Source organism: Crocodylus porosus, unplaced genomic scaffold (genome assembly GCF_001723895.1).
Source record: "Crocodylus porosus isolate Cpor-Errol unplaced genomic scaffold, CroPor_comp1, whole genome shotgun sequence".
Taxonomy (NCBI): domain Eukaryota; kingdom Metazoa; phylum Chordata; order Crocodylia; family Crocodylidae; genus Crocodylus; species Crocodylus porosus.
The window spans coordinates 128,560,841-128,576,845 of record NW_017728886.1 but is presented as its reverse complement, the minus strand read 5'-3'; positions in this window follow the sequence as shown (position 1 = coordinate 128,576,845).

Below are 16,005 nucleotides of genomic sequence, written 5' to 3'. Positions count from 1 at the left end.
AGTACCCTTCCCTCCAACCCCCTCCTTCTTACACCAGGGAGACAAGAAGAGCTGGCAGCCGTGCTTATTCAGAGGACAACACTATTGATGGGAGCTAACAGCTATTGATAATGCATTTTTAATAATATTTCTAACAGTATCAAGGACTGCAAAATAGAAATTTATTCTGAATTTTTGTTTTGGGCCCTGAACTGACTCATCTTTTGCTTCATATGTAAACTGCTGCTTCCTTCTCTGAATGTGTACTGGTTCTGGTTCAAAGTTTGTTGGCATGTCTAACTCCAGAAAGCTCATGAGCATCTACCAGTGTCTTTTTAAACCCTTTAACACTCTTGCATTCCTCCAGGAACTTCTTGGTTTGATTCAGTTGTTGGACAACAAGATGTATGTTGTGAGTGACTGGTACCTCCTGAATCTGGGGGGGCACCTGCAGAAGCTGTTGACAGCAGCAGCCCTGTGAGGGGGACACCAGCCCTACTGACAGCAGTGCCAGTTGTTGGGTAGGGGGCACTGGTGCTGTGGGGGAGGTGGGGGGAATGTGCACCCCCTACCAAATCACCCATGATGTATGTTAAAATCCTTTGACTGAAGTTGCTTACTAGTAAGGTTGACACATGCTAAGTGTAAGTGTAAGTGGCATCAGAAGTTTCAATTAGTGCATCATAGATATTGCCAAGGTCATAGCAAAGAGGCTTCAAGGCATCAACTGGACTTTCCCCATCTCATTTCACTCAATGGTTTCAGTTAGAAAATGAACATGGTTACTAAGAATTTCCCAATGACTTGTTGAACCTGAGAACACCACATAAATGCATTACACTAGGTCAAAGACTGGATCAAACAAAGACAGGTATACAATAAATTTTTTGAAGTTATCATTACTAGCACTGTATAACTTTTAATTTGTCCTGCAGAATGCCAGGTATTGCCCACCAAGAACTCACTAAAGCAATCAGTCGCTCCAGTGTTTGCTGCCCATATTCTTCTTCTCACTTAATCCCATGTAAATTTTCTTCATCAATAATTTTCTGTTTCAGCAATCCAACTCCAACCATTTCTAGACATTATAAAGCTGAGAATTAAACATGACCACTCAGGTGTACCTACGATAATAACTACATTTGTAAATCACTTCTACATGATATAGATTAAATTAAATCTACAAAACTGAACCAAGAATTTCCTACTTTGAAGCCTGTTTCCTGAATTATAGGCACAATACATATCTGTACCCGGAGTTGGTGTATATTGGTAGTCTTGATAAAATCTTAACCGCAACTGACAAAATCCAGAATGCTTTAGATTTAAAAAAGGATGGTTGGAAGGGAAAAGGAAGGTGTAAGAAATCAGTGTCACCAGCTGTAAGGTGATATAGGAGATGGGGGTTCATCTTTTAGGACAACTTTGCCAGCGGATTCTCTCTTCATAAATACAGTGGCAGGAAGAGATCTTGGAATCATCGACTCCAAGATGAACATGGGCCACCAATGCAAGAATGCAGTCAGTAAGGCTAACTGCACCTTGCCACGTATCCACAGATGCATCATGAGTAGGTCCAAGGAGGTGATCCTCCCCTTCTAGGCAACGCTGGTCAGGCCACAGTTGGAGTACTACATCCAGTTCTGGGCACCACACTTCAGGAGATATTATGCCAGCATTGAGAGGGTCCAGAGGAGGGCCACTTGCATGGTCAGGGGGCAGCAGGGCAGGCCCTATGAGAAGAGGCTATGGGACCTGGACCTTTTCAGCCTTCACAAGAGAAGGCCGAGAGGCGATCTAGTGGCCATCTATAAAATTACCAGAGGGGAATGGGCAAGACCCTGTTCCCCTGAGTGCCTCCCAGAAGAACAAGGAATAACAGCCACAAGTTGATTGAAAGTAGGTACAGGCTAGATGTCAGGAGCCACTACTTCAGTCAGGGTGGCCAGGACACAGAACCAGCTTCCAAGGGAAGTGGTGCTCGCTCCTACCTTAGGAGTCTTTAAAATGAGGCTTAATAGCTACCTAGCTGTGATCATGAGAGCTTGAACTTACTAGGGGTCATATAAGCCCAGTATTCATTCCTGCCCAGGGCAGGGGGTCAGACTTCATAATCTGCTCAGGTCCCCTCTGATCTTACATCTATGAATCTATGAAAATCCACTTGAGAGAGTTGAAAAGGTAGGAGTCACAAAGAGAGCACAAGAGAGCTGTGCGGTACACTGTCCAATCCCTTGATGTAGCTATGTGGAGGTTGTGGCAGGAAGCCACCTTTGTTTCTCCCCAAAATCTCTGTGCTGTGACAATTTAATTAGGATGGGCCCAGCAGAGGAGACACACATTTACCCCATCTCTTTAGGTAACCTGAGCTGGCTACATTCTTAAGGGGGAGGGGGGGACCTGCTCCCTCTGCCTACATTACTGGTATCACCTACCTGAGTGAGGGGCTTCTGGTGGGCTAGAGTCTGCCCGGCAACTAGTGATGTACTTCAAATTGGTTGGCCAACAGGTGCTGGCCTCCATTGTGACCTCATTCACCTGGTCCAGGGGCTATACAAAAAGTTAAGACTGCCCAGGAGGAGGGGGCAGCAGCCACGCGGGGGACTCAGAGTTAGAGAGGAGCTTTACCATCTGAAACTGGCTCTCTCCCCCATAACTCATGAGCTAGGAACAGCCTGCCTCCAGAGGAAATCTCCAACAGCCTCTGGATGATGCTTGTGAGTAAGCTACTCGAGATCTGGTTAGATATATAGCTGGCAATAACTCAGATGCATGATCAAAAGGCTACCTCAGCCAGACTGTTTTGCTCTATGGGATTTCTATGATATTGCTCAATCTTGTACCCTATTTTCACCCTACCCCTGTAATCAATAAAGTTCTCCTTTGTGAACTGTGTAAGAGACATATTGAGGGGTAGGTCTAAATTATGCCTAAAAGGCCCCTTAGGTCTGAGGACTAAGGGAGACTTTCCTTTTTGCCCCTTAACTTGGAGAAGCGACCCAAGTGCCTGTACTGGGTCAAGTACCTGTAGGACTATTAGGCCTGTATTTCCCCAAGGACACAGGGCCAAGACAGTCCCTTCTCAGGGTGGTGGCAGCTTATGTTACCCCCAGGCTAGTGAGTATGCTCCAGGAAGGGAGTCAGCCAGATGCAAGGAGCCCCTAGGAAGGCACTTGGAGACTGGAAGGTGGTTAGGCACAGGGAGGTGGGTGGCTCAGTGCAGGAGCACCCCCTACTGGCCTGCCACAGAGGTAACCAAAAGTTCTAGCCATGATGGGGGTTGATTTTAGTGATCTTTCCTCTGAGATCTTTTCAGAGGTCTTTCTCCCCTTACTGAACCAAAGGTCTTAGAACAAGGTCAAGCCATAGCTGGCTAGGGCTGTTATTTAGAATGATGTACCTGTTGCTTTGTTCTCCATATAAATTTTGGTGCCCTTGGCAACTGCCTAGTTCACCTAATGGTTGGATCAACTCTCCCTGCAGCTCCCTCCTGGAAAGACTGTGGGAGTGGCAAGGAGGGGGCACAGCTGACACACACTAGGGGGAGGGCAGGAACAGGGGAGCACAGGAGATGCTGTGGAGGAGAATTTGGCCCCTGAGATTTCTGTGCCCACAGCAGGGTACAGGGCTTCAGCCAGGCCTGATCAGCTCCAAACAGGAGCCACAACCATGGCACAACAGGTTGGACCTAGCCATGGTAGCATAGTGCTCCCTCCCAAGCCAGATCCCACCCACTGGCAGCAGAAGTGGCTCCTGCCCAGAGCTGGTCTGGCCAGATGCCGCCCCACATCCTATTGTGATCACAGAAATCCAGGGGTGGCAGGGAAGGAAGGGTACATGCCCCACACCCCTGAACACATTACCTGTGACCCACCCTGTGCTTATACCCCCTGTTTCTCACACACCAGCATGTGGGGAATGGAAAAAAAAAAAAAAAAAAAATCAGCGCCAAAATATATCTATTTAGAATTTATTTTATTATAATGATTGAGGTACTGGTAGGCTTCCAAATTGCTTTAAAATGGTAAATACATAAATAAAACACTGTGTTCAACTGATACCTACATATATGGAAGTGCCAGGAGCATGGGGAACAAACAGGAGGAACTGGAACTCCTGGCTGATGAGGATTTTGATTTGATTGGGGTTAACGGAGACTTGGGATGACACACATGACTACATAGTGAATATTGAGGGCTATAGGCTGTACAGGAAGGATTGGGAAGTAGGGCAGAGCTGTGCCCCCGTATGCGAAAGAGCAGTACTGCTCCCTTCAGGTCATGTTTGATTATAGGGTCCCTTGAGACCCTCTGGGTCAGGATACAAGGGGGACCAGGACAATGAGACCTGATGGTGGGAGTCTACTACAGGCCTCCCTCCCAAGAAGGAGAGAGCAATTAGGCATTCTCCAGAGAACTGACTGAGGCAGCTAGCACTAGAGACACGATTGTCATGGGTGACTTCAACTACCCTGACGTCTCCAGCAAGTCAGCCAATTTCTTGGCAACAATAGATGACCTGTTTCTGTCATGTCTATTAGGGGTAGACCTAGCCTACTAGAGGTAAGGTTACTCTGGATTTAGTGCTGGCCAAAGGAGAGGACATCATAGGTGACCTAAGGATTGGTGGTACTTTGGGAGACAGTGATCACAACTTGGTTAGGTTCACCATCCACCATAAGACTAGGAAATGAGTTAGCAGAACAGAAGTCCCAAATTTCAAGAAGGCAGATTTCGGCAAATTGAAGAAACTAGTGGAAAGGCCCTCTGCAACCAGCAACTGGATAACTTGGGAGTTTAGGAACAGTGGTGCTTCCTTAAGGAGGCAATTCTTGAAGCTCAGAAACAGGCCATCCCCATCCAGACAAGATGTGGGAAAGGAGCCTGGAGACCCACTTGGCTTAAAAGGGATGTTAGTGAGCTGCTGAAAAAGAAAAAAAAAGAAATATATAAGCACTGGAAGAAAGTCTTGGCAATCAAAGAGGAATGCACCTGTATTGCCAGGGCTTGCAGATACAAGACATGGAAGGCTAAGGCAGGCATGGAGATCAAGCTGGCAATCAGAATAGAAGACAGCAAGAAGTCCTTCTACACAGATACAGAGGGATCAAAAAGAGAGTCAGGCTCTACTGTAGGCCTCCTACTGAATACTCAGGGAAAGCCCGCAGTTGATGCCCGCGAAAAGGCAGAACTTCTAAATACATGCTGTGTCAGTATTCCTGAAATCAAGCAGGGGCTGTTCACCTGGTGACAGGCCCGAGGAACATTGGGGAAGAGAATAGGCTACATCAAAATTAGTCCTGGACTGATTTTTAAGTCTGCTGGGGCTGATGACCTGTACTCAAGAGTCTTGAAAGAATTGGCTGAATAGCCCAAGCTATTTGCAGAGTCATGGAACTTGGGAGTGGTTGTGGATGACTGGAAGAGGGCCAATGTGGTGCTCATCTTCAAAGAAGGGAAGAGGGATGACCCTGCAAACTACAGACCCATCAGTTTGGCCTCAATCCTATGCAAAAATCTTTGGGGGGGGGGGGGGGGGGTGCATTAAGGAGGCCATTAAATCACAAGCTGGTAACTGATGGGGTGTTAAAGTAACCAGCATGGCTTTGTGGACGGTAGATCATGCCTGACAATCTGTATGTCCTTCTATGACCAGGTAACTAGCCATCGGGATGAGGGACATGATTTACTTGGACTTCAGGACAGTCTTTGATTCCATTTCCCATGGGATACTCTCAAAAGTGGAGGTTTCTGGGCTGGACCTGTCTACAGTGAAGTGGTTGGACAGTTGGCTCAAAGGCCACTCCCAGAGGGTGGCAATTGACGGGATGGCCTCATTCTGGAGGGCTGGCTCCAGTGGTGTCTCCCAGGCTCTTCAATATATTCATTAATGATTTGGATGAGGGAGGTGGAGAGCTCAGTGATTAAGGTTGCAGATGATACCAGCTGTGGGGAAACATGCACATTGGAGGATAGGGCCAGGATTCAGGAAGACCTTGACAGACTGGAATCTTGGGAGAAATGAAATCGGATGAAGTTTAATAGGGATAAATCCAGGGTCCTTCACTTGTGTAGTTGCGTGAGGGTTCTTCCTACTCAATGGGTGGTGGTCCACTGGCTGGCACTGCATCTGGAGAAGACCTGGGGGTCACAATTGACTAAAAAAATTGAATACAAGCCAGCAGTGCAATGTGGTTGCCAGAAGGGCAAATAGAACTGGCATACATCAGCCAATGCATGGCCAATAAATTCAGGGAGGTGCTCCTCCTTCTCTACTCAACACTGGTAAAGCCTCAGCTGGAGTACCACGTCCAGTTCTGGGCACCACACTTCAAGAAGGACACGGATAAGCTTGAGAGGGCACAAAGAAGGGCCACCCATATAGTCAAGGGAAATGGAGGATAGGCTGTATGAGGAGAGACTCTGGGAACTGGGCCTGCTCAGTCTAACAGGTGACTTAATAGCTGCCTACAAGTACAGAGGTAAGCACCAGGATCTAGGGGAGCAACTCTTAAGGAAGGCACCCCAAGAGAGGATAAGGACCAATGGGTATAACACAGTAGAGGGTAAATTCAGGCTAGATACAAGAGGAAAAAATAAATTAAAAAAAAAAAATTCTCTCGGTAAGAGTCACCAGAATCTGGAACACACTCCCAGCAGAGGTGGTGTAATCACCCTCTTTGGAGGTGTTCAATATGAGGCTGGATAGGCACCTTGCTGAGCTTATCTGAGCCCAATAACTGCCTGCCCATGGCTGTCCCAGACTTGGTGATCTTACAGGTTCCTTCTACTTCTATGATTCTGTGATATAGGGGCATTTCATTCTAAATCACGGAAAAATGTGGATTTTTTTTTTTTTTTTTAAAAAACAATCAGAGAATTTGGGATTTTTAAACAGATCACCCTTATCACCACGATCACCTCCTCCTTTTACAAAAAGTAAAAAAGCTAAATATTCTATTCCCGATTCCCCCAACTCAGCCAAGACAAAAAAAAAGTCAAAATATAGTTGTGTGTCAATTGACACCATTTTTAATTTCTGGCTTAGCTGCCAAATAGGAAAAAAAAAAAAATATGGGTGTGCCCAGCCCTACTCATGAATGCTTTTATGTTTCCTTTGACACTGAAGCTCATATTTTTTATAGCGGTCTCTTGCAATAAAGCAGCTTTCCCATAACAAAACAGTGAATTAGTGCTCAGGTATTAAATGTTGTTAAGATCAATTCTTGTAAGCATTCAATCGAATAAAAAGCCACTCTATTTAGAGAGAAAAGTATAAGCAAGAATGCAGACAAAGTAAAATTAATTTTTAAAGTTAAATTGAATACTCAGTCCAGGGTTCTGCAGTGCTCAGCCACTTACACTTAAGGATGTCTGATAAGGTCAAATAAAGTGATGGAAAACTATAATAATTAACACGGCAATTTTGTTCTGTAAAAAGGTACGACGGATATTAGCTGTAGGAAAAAAAGTCCTCCCATACATCGCTCTGGGATTTAACAGATTTAACTAAGCCCTGGCCTCTGTTTCCCAAAGATCACAGGCACAAGTATAATTTTCAAAGTCACCAAGATAAATTTTACTAACAAACTGGATTCCAGGACCACATTTACTAGGTAAGACTAATTTTATCTAAAGGATGATCTAAAAGACTATTTTGTAGTCTATGCTTCAGAAATTAAACCTAACATCCTGGTATTCATTTGTATGCATAAATAGGCATAAACTGAGTTTGAGAACTACCAGACATGAACTCCAAACAATATTGTACTTTCCCCAACTTGTGGCAGCAGTTTCAGAAGCCAAGTTTAGGCAAATTAATGTTTTGGCTTTGTAAACTAACAATGGTTTGTGTTCTTTAAATACCAGATGCAACCATAGCTTTGAAAAAAGGTCACCACATGGAAAGCAATGACTAGTAGATTTTTAGTAAGTAATTTAATCAACTGTCATAGTTGTAACATGTTACTTTTTGCTAACTTCACAGCATTTACAGGTACCTGTACATGCAACAGACCTCTGCTCTGTGTGCTAATTATCATGCATTGAAACAGACTCCATTAATCAAGTCTGTGAGTCTGCTGGACTGGGCTAACAAGCTTCAGTTAAAGAGCCCTCACTGTCATTTTGAAGCTGAATACATATAACAATACAGGTACTTTAATAAGAGCAATTCTCAGAGCACTGAAGCAAGTATATCAATTAGTTTTCAAAAAGCTTGCTCTACCTCAAGGGTCTTCCAGGTGAAGAAGTGTAATATTGAGGAATTACATTTTTTTTTTCCTTTGACTGTGAAGATGTGCTATGTATAGCCAGAATCCACATTTCCTTGCTCCCCTCCCAAACAAGAAGTGCATGCATGTGCACTCTTCTCTGTGTCTAGTCACAAGAGTAAAGCAAAAACATTTACAAGAGGCTGGATCAAACCATGATTAATGTGCCCTGTTTCTGAAACAACCCTTGTAATTTTCATGTTGGTTTCAGAATTACATCTTGTCCAATTAATAAAGCATTCTCTCTGTCCAAAATCTAATTTAATACTATTAGTTTGTAAAAAGTGTTGCATAGAAAGCATTCTGTGCCCGCCGGGCTTTATTCACTCCCTTTTGATGTCATCCTGCCCCAGGACCCTTGAGGGTAGTGCAGGTGTTCTTACTCCACCTCGCCACCCCCATTCTTGCCTGCCACATCTTGCTGTACAGTCAGTGGGGAAGGTCATCTAGCATGTCCCTAGTAGCCCGGGTGGGTGTACACAAGGCTCCAACCAGCCCTGAACCCTGGGGGGGTCACACCACCTTCAGAAGCAGATCCCAAGGAGGAGACACGTGGCTCCTCTTACCCCTCCACAGCCTTTCCCTATACCTAAAAGGTCAAGCCTCTACACTTACAGGTTTGGCTCCGGACCTTCGTCCCTAATAGACACCGGCACCTGTGGTTCCGGCGGCAACCCTGCCTCGATCCGGCTCCTCCCTCGGGACCCTTGCCAGCCTGCCGTGCCCAGTGTGCACCTGGTTCCTGTGGGTCTTCCACGACGCCTCTTCTACCCCATCGTTTTGTCTGGATGCCGTCCGTCCGCTGCCGACTCCTGGCAACTATTGACAGTTTCCCCGCTCCTGCTCTCCGTGCTCCGGCGGTGACTGCTGCCACCTGGCTTGCTCCTCTGGCGGTGTCAACTGCAACCCGGCTTGCTTCCCCTGGGTAAGGGGTCGTTCCAGGTCCTGCCCCTGCTACAATCCCTACAACAACTCCTCCCTCGGGTCATCCACCGCTCCCTCTGCCGCTGCCGCCGCCGCCGCTTTTGTCCTCGCCGGCCGGCGTCTGGTGCTGACGTCACCGGCCGGCCGCAGCTGTATAAAAAGCCGGCTCACGAGCCGCACAGGTTTTGCCGGCGTGTCGTCCCCTACTGCAAGTAAGTGTCTTATTTCACCTCGGTCTCCGGGACACATTCATAAGAAAAATGTATTTGCTAATGTTTTCTTAAAACTTTTCATGCTATTTAATTTGTTTGTACCTGCTGACGAAGTTTTAGTCATACAAGTCCAGAAGGGAAAGCATGCCATTAACAACATTCTACCCATGTTGCTTTTGCTCAATAATTTGCTCTGAGTTTCCAAAAAGGGGGTAGGGAAAGAAACTAATGCAAAGCTTTTGGCAGTCCGATCTCTATTCAATAAGAACCAGCTGTTCACAGCATTGAGTCACTAAAAAGAATTTGTGCAGAACCTTGCATTGGTAAACCTCATTTCGTAAGGACTCACTGCAGCACTGTTTTGGCAAAGGAACCGTGTACCCTTTTGTTGAAAATTACAAGATAACTGAGAAAGTGTGAAACCACTGAGATCACTTGCAAGTGAATCGTTTTCTATTGCCACCCAGTTCCAAACCATTCTCTGAACTCTATTCACTACATTCTAGGAAGTCAGCTAGAAGAGACTTAAAGGCTGGAAAACCCCAATACAATTAAGGAACAACATCAGCTGCTAATGCACAGCAAGTGCTGTGTTTTCATAAGCAATAATGTTATTGCCATGGTGGAGCAAAGTTGATTTCTCATTACAATTATTCAACTTAGCAGTTACAGCTTCTAATTATCATCAGTCAGTCAGGGGCTGTGGAGAGGGAATGATTTGGTTCTCTCTGAAAAGTATCCAAGTAATTTTGATTTTAGGCCTCAATTTTCTGTGTTTCAGAGATTTAGGGTGAAACCAGATCACAGGCTTCAGTTCTGGCTCATCTCTAAAAATAAAGGAAAATCTACCACATTTTCCTGCCTCAACATTTAAAAAATTGAACAACAGGAAGAAAAATAAAACCCATTCACCAGTTTCACTTCTAATTAAGTTGTCACTCAGCCAGCAGGGAAAGATTAAGTTGACTTATGTATACAACAAAATAATTACATTTAAATAGAGATTTTACCAACACCAACATCGGCAAGAAACATCAGTTCCTCTCAGACATTGCTTCTCCTCCCTGGCTACACAACATCATCCTGAACTTAAGACTGGATCCAGCCCCACTCCCACTGAAAATGAAGGAAAAAGCATCTCATTAACTTTAGTGAGAGCAGATTTATGCTCCTCTCTCTTTCTCTCTCATTTTTTTTTTTTTTTTAATTATCATTGACCATGAACAGCCATCTTTAAGACTTCTTATAATTGATTTGTTATGGCTAGGGTAAGCAAAAGGAAAAGGGTCATACCAGGGTATAAGCCACCATGAATAAGGAGCAGGGGATGGTTCCAGAAGGCGAGGGGGGGGGGGGGGAGGGGTCAGGGAAGTGAGTTTTCACATGGGTAGCATGAGAAAAAAAAAATCTATTCTACTCCCTCTAAACATCCCTTTCTTTCTCACGTTCTGAATAACTAACTCATTGTGTTATGAAAGGAACAATGGGGAAAGCAATTCCCACCTGTCTGCATCACTATATAGCTTGAGGTATATTATAAAGAGTACAACCCCTGGCGTGTACACCGCCCCCCCCCCCCAGGGGTTGTACTCTTTATGACATACCTCAAGCAACCTGTACCCTTTTGAAAAGCCTCTCATTTTTTCTTTTATTTATTTGTATCCTGCTTAACACCTTCCCACCACCCTCATATTCTTTAGACTTCTCCTTTTCTCCATAGAAACCATGTTCTTGCTCTGTCTCTCTTACTCCTTCCTGGCTTCCTCATGTGGATGTATATCAGTAGAGGAGATGATACAAACAAATTGATTCCCCTCCCAAAAAACACTTGCACACAAGTAGGCTGACCATAGGAAATCTGGGACATTGATCTGAGACAACGCCCCTCCTCCCATTTTCCTCCGCCCCCAAATCTTCTCTCAAGTCAGCAGGGTCAGCCTGCCCCATTCCTTCCTGCCCACCTGCAAGGTGTTCCAGCTCCCAACCAGAATGCACCTTTGTGCCCCAACATTTCTGGGACACCCATTATAATTCTCAACAGCCAGCTGGAACTAGCTTCTGAAATCCAGGACTGTCCAGGCAAAACAGGGACATACAGATACGCATAAGGCAACTGTCATCCGACTGACGTCACTGAAAAGTTCAGGAGAGTACATCAGTGCTACTGATAAAGCTAGAAGTGTTATCTTTGGAACTGTGGTGGTCCAGAATAAGAGACAAATCAGATTGGTTAGGTGAGGGACTGACTACCTGGCATGTCCAGAAATGTGTTCACTTTTTCCACCAGAACAAATACTGCCAGACAAGAGCAAGGATGATTGCTTTTTCTCAATGGTGTGGCAGCACCATATGTTTTTTTGAGGTGAGTAGCTCTTTTCTAACCAGTGCCCTAAGTCACATCACATGGTATATTTTGGATGCCTGTCTTGCTGGGATCCTTTGACCCTAGCTGACTTCCTGCCTGTAACAGGTCACCCTTCCCAGCACCATCTTCGAAGTACTCTGCGCCTTGTGTGGGCACTGTTGGATCCTTCTTTGGGGTGCACCCTATACTTTCCTGCCATATCTTGATGGAAATTAGGATGATATTGTTGTGAGCAGGAGGCTGCCTATTGTATTGGATATGCTGGGGCCTTTCCCTTATGTGGGACTGACCCCTGATTTTCTCTAGCTAGACCTCCCTGTCTAAACCCACTAAACAGGATTTGACTTTGAGGTTTTAGCTTTTTCCATCATCTCAAGGCCTGGGGCCGCTTTTCCTGCTCTAATCTGGAGCCTGGTCCTAAGGGTCCGGGCACCAACCCCACAGCCGGAGGGCCACAAGCCCAAAACCAGGGGATGACCCCAAGCCTGCTGCCTCCCAGGCCACACAAACAAGACCAGAATAATGCTGCACCACAGGCACACCAGGGCTCCCTGGTTTTTAAGATCGCACCTCACTGGTGCTGGGGTTTGCACTCCCCGGGGCTTCCTACTGCCCCCTCTCTGGGACTGGGGTTCCCACAGTGCCAAGGAATCCCTATGAGGCCTCCTCCAACCCCTAATAGCCTCACCCAAATCTCTGGTATAACAGCAAACAAAACACAAGTCCCTGGGCTATAACATAACTTCAAACCATCCAGCTAAAATCTCATTCACACCCCCAAGGGTTGCTCCATCCCTTACCAGTTTCTGGAGCTGCTCATATAGTTTGCGCTTCTTTCTTTTACTCATTCTGGCAAAACTCCTTCCCCCTCTGGTTGCCAGCAGGAAACTACCTGCTTAGACTCAGTTCTGGGGTTTAAATGGGAGCCAGGCCCTGCCCCTTCCAGTCAGCTGACCGCTAGCAGGTGTGGGTCACTGGCTCCCTCCGGTTGCCCTAGCAACTGGCACCTGAGTGGTTATTTACCTCTACAAGTAGCAGGCACCTTAGTGCTGCTCCTTGGGTTGGGGGTTGGACTCGATAATCTTACGAGGTCCGTTCTGGCTCTAATGTCTGTGAAAGCTGTACTACCTTCCTAAGATCATTGTTGTTCTATAATATAAGCACTGTCCCAGAGAGATGATTAGTTGTACTTCAGACACAGAAAACATTCCTTATAAGAACACAACAGGACAGAAAACTTATTCCTGAAAACATCTTTCTGTTTTAATAACAAAGTGATAAGTATGGTCCTACCAAATACACAGTGAAAGTGAGCTGTTCGGCAGCTCCTTTAATCTTGAAGATTCCCCTGTATGCTGATTTTTGGATGGGCCCTGCTGCTCACCACTCATTCCTGATCAGCTGAGAGGCAAACTGCACAGTTTTTAAGTATGATGCCATTTTTGCCACTTGCTGCTGATGGGCCAAGGGTCCCTGGCAGCCCTGTTGTTTGTTGTTGACTGGTTGGGAGGCAAAAACATCACCATATTTAAAACAGTGGTTTTCACCTCCCCACTGTTTAGGAGTAGGGGGAGGGGACAGGGGGCAAGCTTGCCCAGATGGTGTGGTCTGTGGCTGTCCCTGTGGTGCTCTGCATGGAGCCAAGCCTTGCCCAGCCCGTACCATGCTCCAGCCTGTACCTGCAGGCCTGGCCTCAGCCAGCATGCGCATCTTCCAGCAAGGGTGCTCCCAGTGTTGTTGCCACCTGGATGCTGCTTCACTCCCCTTGCCTCCAGCAGTGGCTCCTCCTCTTGCTGCACTGCTCCAGGCTGAGAGGAAGCTTCAGCTCCTGCACCAACGCACAGATCTCTAGCTCCAGCTTCCAGCTGCCTTCCACCCACTTTGCCTACCCAGTGCAATAAGCAGCACAGGCTGCCCTGGGCGAGGCTTGGCTCCATATGGAGCACCATAGGGGCAGCTACAGACTACACTGCCTCGGCAAGCTCTGCTACATTCGTCCCCTGCCCCCTCCCTCTACTCCTAATCAGGGAGATGAAAACCTTGGTATTAAATATGGTACTGTTTTTGCCCCCAGCCAGTCAACAACAAATCACAGGGCTGCCAGGGCCCCTCAGAGGCAAGCGGCAAAAATGGCACCATATTTAAAACTGTGGTTTTTGCCTCCCAGATGACCAGGAACAAGCAGCAAGCATCAAGGCCCCTCTACCAATCAGAAGTGTGGGGTGCACAGGGGAGCCTTCAAGTTAAAGGCTGCCCACTCCCACTGTGAATTTGGTAGATCCCCAGCGATAAAGAAGTCTTAAAGCATACCTATATTATATTGTTACCAATACTGGCTCTTTCAGTCTGAGATGTGCATGCCCACACTCTAACTCATGGGGCATTACATAAAGAACTGTGAGTTAGACCACTCCCACACCTACCCACCCAACAGATGCTCACCTGTTGGGTTGAGGGAGGAGGTGGGGAGAACTGAGCCTGGATATAGAAGCCCAAGGAGCCTGCCTGCAGCCAAGGAGCTGCCCCTCTTCCCCAGCCCTGCTCCCCCACCCCAGCTTTGGGGGCATCTGCAGGAAGGGAGTGGGGAGTGGGGGAGGGGGAACCTGCTGCTGCTGCTAACTAAGGTTTGCTTAGCCTGAGCTAGGAGGCCAGGCAAAATCCAGCTCACTGCTCACTCCCCCTCCCCCCTCCCTTCCTGCTGAGAGCCCCACCACCATCCTTATTTTGTTACTCCGTATTTTAGTAACATGATAATCCCTAGCAGTGGAACAACATAACATTCTTCATATGTCTGCTTTGCCCAATATCTAATTTAAAAAATGTATCCTCTCCTTCCCTGAAGAATGCATAGATTCTTCTCCAAACCACATTTTTATTAACAAGAAATCAGAGCCCAAAAACATCTCCCCCTTTCTAGAGCCCCAGAAATTTGCTTTACTTAAATAAATTCCAGCACAGGAGATCCCACTAGTATGTCTAGACTACCATTGGCATTTTAGCTAAACATCTTTAATATAATTGCATTAGGAAAGTGCACAGATAGTTGAGACTACTTCTTTATGTGTTAAAGAGATTAAAAATAAACTCTCCTGGAGAAACAGCTGGCACTGTGTCATTCATTTACTAGTCAAAATTGGGTTGTATTCTATGCTGCCTTTCATAAGCAGCACCACTAAAACATGCTTCATTGCAAAATGTTCAATTCTAAATACAACCGCATTCAACATCTGCATATAAGGCCACAAAAGCAGAATTTTAGAGAGACTAATGGAACTGTTATTCAAAGGATATGGCACAAGCCAGGGGCAAAGCGGCCCCATTGGCTACCTCAGCATTTAAATTTTCTTCTACCAAAGTTTCATTACCCACAGTAGTATACAGGCTCTCGGCTCCTCAATGCAAATATGACAGGTGGGCGGGACCGGAAGTCCCATGCCCTTGGCCCCACCCCCATTCCCCATGTATGGTGTGTGGCGTCACCGGCCCCACCCCCCTGACCCCAGTCACTTGGTATGTGACATCAGCAACTCTGCCCCTGACCCCAGTCATGTGATGTATGACAACACCAACCCCGCCCACTGACTCCAGTCACATGGTATGTGACATCAGCAACTCCGCCCCTACCCCCAGTCACATGGTGTGTGACATCACCAACCCCACCCCCACCACCAGTCGCATGGTGTGTGACATCACCAACCCACCCCCAACCCCCAGTCGCATGGTGTGTGACATCAGCAACACCGTCCCCACCTCCAGTCATGTGGTGTGTGGCCTCAACAACCCCGCCCCAACCCCCAGTCACGTAGTGTGTGACACCAGCACCACATGGTCCATGACATCAGAAGGACAGCCCATGCCGACCCCTAAGCCCCAACCCCTCAGGCTGCAAGAACCACCCTAGATCACGTGATGTAGTTATGGCCTATCAGGGCCCAGACTGATCTAGCCCCCCCCACCGTCAGAGCACAGGCATGGTCCATGGGGTGGCAGGGTGGAGGTGTGACCCCTCTAACAACCTGCCCCACCACCCCACAACCAATTGGCAGAGGTTTCAGAGGCCTCGGACCTCCTGAGAACGACGCTGAGCCAATAGGAATGAGTAGAGGGGGGTGGGATTTCGGCGGCAACCCCACCAGGTCTATCTGCTTTCCCAAACGACCACTCTGTTTATCTGAGCTGTGCTAAGGCAAGCAGGGGCGGATATGGATTCTTTCACAATGCCTGTAGGCCCACTCACTACAACCCTGAGACGG